The following is a 6202-nucleotide window of genomic DNA, read 5'->3' as shown; positions in this document are numbered from 1 at the left end:
TACTTAGCATTAAAGAAAGAGTCTAGTCATGTTTGAAGTGATGTTCTGTCAAATAGTTATCAATAGTTAGTATCTTATCAATGGTGATATCAGTATCGAAGCACAGAGTATGGAACAAAAAGGCAAAAGTCTTGGTCCAGGCTAGGCTAATTGGCTAACCAAACAAAGGCCCATTTTCCATCTTTTTTCAGGCTTCTAAAACAATTTTTTCTCAAAAGAGTCATCCCAGGGTGACAGAATGCTACATTAGCTGATCCATTCAGCAGCCTTAGAACCAACACGTGGTTTATACTCAGCACACACACATATTCAAACAAAATGGTGTCATGCAAAAGTGTAAAGGTTTGTAATTAGAAAATGTAGTTCTTTTACACTGAAACGCTGTTTTTGAGAAAGAATTGTTTTACAAGCATGAAAAACAATTAACAAGGCCTTTGTTTGGCTAGCCTTGAGCTTTCTGCCCTTTTCTCCTTACTCTGTGCTCCGTGACTGATGTCAAGGTACAACTTGACAGTACAGCAGGCCAAAAATGACCAGACTGTCCCTTTACAAAGTGGATCAATCAGTGTTCTGTTTTAAATGTTCTGAGAAGGTTCTGCAGGTAAACTTTGGTGTGATGCAACACAGACTGTGTGTGGATCTGATGCTGAAGTTTAAGTTGCCTTTAATGGTTCTCAGTATTTGTAGAAGAAGCTGAAAGTGATGCTGTGACACGTCTTGAAAGGTCAACGCATGGCCTGAGATGCCATGCAATACGTCAGCCCCGTGGCGCCATTCCTGTAAACTCGTGGACATTTTCAAAGGGGGTTTCGTTCGAGGTGGTGTGACAGGCGCTGATGTGCTTCCAGAGCCTGAGTGGACATCTGATACCGCTGCTCACTCTTTATGTTTCTTGCTTGTGGGATCATCGGCTGCTAAAATCCGGTGAAGCAACGCACTAGTTTTCGCTTTTCACTTTTTATTTTTCACTTTTTTTGCCCACAGGATACAGTTCAGCACTCCAAAAAGCACAAAATGTCAGAGAAACATTTATTTTCCTCCTGATGCCACCCAGGCTTTAAAGCTCTTTAAATATATTATTTCTTTGCTTGTGATTTATTCACAAATGTCTTCAGTCTTGTGCAATTTCTGTTTTGCTGTGAGTGTTTCTTGCTATCTCTGTACTTCTGATCACAGTCACAGTGAACTAAATCTTCATTGGCAAGACAGCTTAACTTCTTCAGAAAACAATATTGACACTGATGATCTCCATTCTCAGCTTACATATTTGAAAAAGCCCCAATGAATTAATGGCTCTGAAATGATGGTCCACTGCCAGGGGGACTTGGACTTGATCCGTGTAATGATTCATTCTGTTGTCTTCAGCATTCCTTCCAGACAATATGATATGTTTTTTTATCCCTTCATCTCTTCTGTCATTTAACATGCATTTGAAAGAAGACATCCATTTATCAGAATGTGCAAGTCTTTACTTTGGCACCGAATAAAAAAGCTTCAGCACTGCCGAGGACACGGCTGTTTCAAGTGCTGCGGACTGAGTATCGATGCAGATTGAGCACTTGCTTCTGTTGCAGCCATCCAGTCGTGAACTGCAATGTACCTGAAAATGAACAAGCAAGCGTTCAGGGAAACAGATGATTGCTTTGACTGAATGTCATGTGATTTTTAGATTTTTTATGCTGAATTTGAAACATTTAACAATGATCTTTTTTTTTCTGAGCGTGATGATTGTGCAGACACAAAGGTCATCGTGTTTTCTGTTTCTTTTAATGAAAAAATTCAACCTAAAAAAGGGTTTTGATAGTTAAAACGTTACTTGTCCCTTCATGTGCATGCTTGCAAACCCTTCTGTTCTGCATGTCATAAGGATTCATATATATTTGTTAAAAAGCGTGTACTCCTCTGATGTTTAAAAAGTAAAATTTGTCATTCTTTGAAGTGTCCCAAACTAAATATTTGGTGAGTTTTACTCTAATGTGTTACTAGATGATGTCGACGATGGGAGAAAGAAAAATATGAAGCAAAAGTGTGAAGTTTTATGAAGATCGTATCAAGTTTAGTCAAACGCAACTTGACTTTTTTGTTGTTTTTTTTTTTTTTCAACATTAGGGTTCTTATCCAAAAATCTTTCGTAATTCTAAAGTACTTTAAAATGTTTAAAACTGAGTCCAGCTTCATTTGATTCAACTAACTAGTATTTTTATGTCCTGAAAAAAACGAGAATCTACACCATCATACTTCAATTTAAGAGTGTCTTCTATGATGTTAACTTCTGGTTTCTTTTTTAGACAATAAATTTATGATTTCCTTGAAATATAATCACAAAAGTCTATTTAGTTTTTTAGACAGTCCCAAAATAGGAAATATGGTTAGCTGATGGGTTGATTTGAACATAAGTCTGTGTGTTTTCTATTATTTGTTCTGAAAATATAACATTTTATTGTTAAAAAGGAGTACGGTCGCTTTTAAGGGTTATTCCTGTCCAACAATTATGAAGGATTTTAATTGATATGCAGTCATACAGGTTAAAAACTACATTTGCTCCAGTCTTTTGTGTAGCTTCAAACTGATGTTTGAGTAATATTTCTTACAGGAATGTATTTCTTTAAACAAACGGGTTGCTTGTGCATTGTTGCTGCACTGAAAATATCCTCTTTTTCAGATCCTAAGAAGGGCAAAACTCCATATGAGAAATGAGTAGTATAAGCTGTGATCATTTCCCAAATTGAAATATGTTTAATACTGCAAAACTTAATATTTTGTCTTGCATGTAAGGCCTGAGCCACAGTGCTAGTTTGACAACATTTATACTGTCCAATAAAATGTACTTCACACGTTTGTATCATACGTAGTTAAACTGAACATGCTTAGAGCTGTTTCACTGAGCTTTTGTCTTTGCAGCTCCCAATAAATCATTTTGCCTTATAATTACCCATCATTCAGCTGTCCTGAAGCTGTGTTCTCCCAGTAACCCTCTTTCAGGCAGACATGATCAAACATATTAGCATGAAACCCATAAAATGACTTTGAGTTTTACTTTAGCGATTACATAACTTTATAACTATTCTTGTGTTTCCAGTGAAATTCCCATTGGCATAATCTTTAGGTGTTAGTTACAATAATTTGAAATGAAGACGCTAGTTATGTAAGGAAGTGGAAGCTTTGGAATTCCTTCAAACCACACGTCATTTACCTCACAAATATTATTCGCTTTAAGTGTTTTTATGTCTCTGAGAGATTTTATAATCAAATGTAGGTGAGAGTTGAGGGTCCAACACGTGTTTACTCTGATACACGGGAGAAATTGGCTGCACAAACAAGAAAAAGTGAAACTGTTTTTATCCCAATGAACAAGCCAAGCTTTCTTGATAAATGAGTCCTATCTCAGCAAAAAACAGCAAGAACTACATGCAGTGGCCTGTTTGAGCTTCACCTGAGGCGATCTGTGAAGCTTGGTTCTTTCTCAAACGTCGGTTTGGTACAAGCTGTTATGTTTTCAGCATTTCTTAACCGTATCTGAAGTGAGAGGCCAAAAAGCAGGTTTGTTCGTCCAGTGGGCTTTCATTTTTATGTTTCTTCTGCGGTATCGATTTTCTAATATTAACATTTAATACCTTGTATGAGTTGGAGCCGTTGCTTCTCACTTTTATTTCTTTGAAAACATGACGAGGGATGATAAAGAGCACTTCCAGTCTTAGTCAATGGTTTAATTTTATGAGCCCAAGTTGACAGATGTCATCTTTGTTTTGGAAGGTGGAGTCATAAAGTTTTTGTGTGTGTCTGTGTTTGTTTGTTAGTTAGCAAAATATCTCATAAACCACAGGATGGCTTTTAATAAAACTTTCAGAAAGTAATCATAGGCTGTACATCTACAGCTGATTAACTTTTGGGCTTAACCCAATTTAAGATGCAGCTAACTGACCTTAGAAAACACAAAAAGTGCTATAACTCAGCCAATTTTACAGATATCGAGCTGTAATTTGGCATGATAGTTTCTGAGCATCGTCCCCAACACATACTTTAAATGCAACACATTGTGCAACATTTCAATGTTATGTTATGTTATGTTATGTTATGTTATGTTATGTTATGTTATGTTATGTTATGTTATGTTATGTTATGTTATGTTATGTTATGTTATGTTATGTTGTGTTATGTTATGTTATGTTATGTTATGTTATGTTATGTTGTGTTGTGTTATGTGAAAGAGCATTAATAATGTTTTTAAACCCCTCAAATGTTGTTTCCTACAGTGTGATGCAGAATTTGAGGGTTCTCTTTTTAATATGCCTTCTTCAGCTCCTGAATAGAGACAGTTTGCCCTCTGGTGGCAGAAAATCGACATTGCATCCCAAACAGTGTCTGTCCATATGGGCAAACACAAAGCTGCAAAAATAAGAAACTGTTTAAATGTTTCCAAAAGACACTGGAAGGGGTCAGAATCCTTGATTTGTGTTTACCTTTTATAATAGTCCCTGAATCTAGAAGCTTTTGTTTTTCCAGCTTTGTGATTCAATCAAAACTCATTGTGGGCTTGTTTTTAAATCACAGCAAACTTTACTTCCACCAAAGGTACCAGAGAGTGAGGAAGACTGGACTTATTATCAGTCCTGGTTTTAAAACATAAATTTGTGTTCAGGATGTTCTTTGAGGATAGACATGCTTGGAGGCCCTCTTTAATTGTATATGTGTAATAAAACTCATTCTGGACAATCCTGACAAACATGTGAAAAGAGATGTCATTTGTTGGTTTACTTTATTGTTTTTTTCACATTTATTACATTGTTTGTTTCCTTTTTTTACACATTGTTTGCAGAATACTACTAAAGACGAAGAGCTGCTGGGAAAAAAAAAAAGCAAACAAGTGTCAAAGTGGGTCAGTAAATCAATTATTCACAATCTCTGGTCATTGGTCTCCTCCCACAAAAACAGAAGCTGCTCCAGTGAAAAGTTAACTAACAGACTTTAACCTGTCCCGTTTCTTGAAGCTGCATGTATTTAATTAAAACTTCAAATGCAAGCACAGCGACAACCTTAGTTATTTTGTTTTTCTTATTTTTTTGTGTAGCTTAGAAACAGAAATTAGAAAGGACAACACACATAATCAGAGCTATTTAAAAGGTCCCTTAAAACAAGAATGCAATTTACAACTTCTGGTTGTTTTACAGGTCCTGTATGTTGTAAATGTTTTGCATCACTGCATCAGTTGTGGTTGTGCTTTGTTTCTCTTTCTTTTTTTTTAAATTTTATATAGACATATTCTCAAAATCTTGTGTTGTTTTTTGTCATTGCACTTTTTTAGGGTCATTGTGTGGTCCCTTTCTGCTTGTTTGTACCACATTAAAGATGTTTTGTGCCTCTATGCACCCATTTGGTGCTCTTTATTACCACTTTGCATCAACATCTGGTTGCTTTATGCCTCATAATTCTCATTTTTATTTCTTTATTTGTTGTTTTTTTTTGTAAAAGACAGGGTGTTTGCACTTTGGTTTGTAACTTTGGTCATCCTGTGGTTGGTGCGCATCCCTTTCTTGCCATTTTTGTCATTTCTGTTTAACGTTTGTGTCATTTCCCATGTTTTAAAATTGGTTTGTCACGTATGTGTTGCTGAGTGTGTTTTTGTCAACATTCTGTATCTCTAAGTTCACTTGTGTTTCTTTAGGACAGCATTTGTGCAGTGACTGTTGATGAGGCATAATTTCCCATAGCTTTGTAATAAAACTTAATAGCTTAGTTAAGTCACCAAAAGTAGCAAAATGAGATGCAAATGAGATGTAAAAAGCCCAAACAACCAAGGCAAACACAGAGACATACAAAAAGTCCTCGATCAGTCAAGATTTCCACTAAAAGAAATGGACGATTACCACAAAATGTCCAAGCTGTGACAACAAATGACCTTAAAGAAACAAAAAAAACCCCAAAATGACTAGTTTCTGACACCAAACAACCAAGCTAGTGGAAAGTGTGACTAAAAACAAAGAGAGACACCAAAAATCAAACAAATAAGGAAATGTCAAATTAACACAAAACAGATTAACAAAGCCACAAAACGATGAAAACAGACACACAAACTACTCAGAGCCCAAAATGAAGCATCAGTTTTAGTATTTTCACTTTGCAGGGTTTGTATTAAACTGTGTCTCCGGTAGGACGCCTTGGTATGTCATGTGGACATTATATAAGACATTTTTGTGACTAGTTT

Source organism: Kryptolebias marmoratus, linkage group LG20 (genome assembly GCF_001649575.2).
Source record: "Kryptolebias marmoratus isolate JLee-2015 linkage group LG20, ASM164957v2, whole genome shotgun sequence".
In the NCBI taxonomy this organism is placed as follows: domain Eukaryota; kingdom Metazoa; phylum Chordata; class Actinopteri; order Cyprinodontiformes; family Rivulidae; genus Kryptolebias; species Kryptolebias marmoratus.
The sequence above is the reverse complement of the archived record's forward strand: the minus strand, read 5'-3'. Positions refer to the sequence as shown.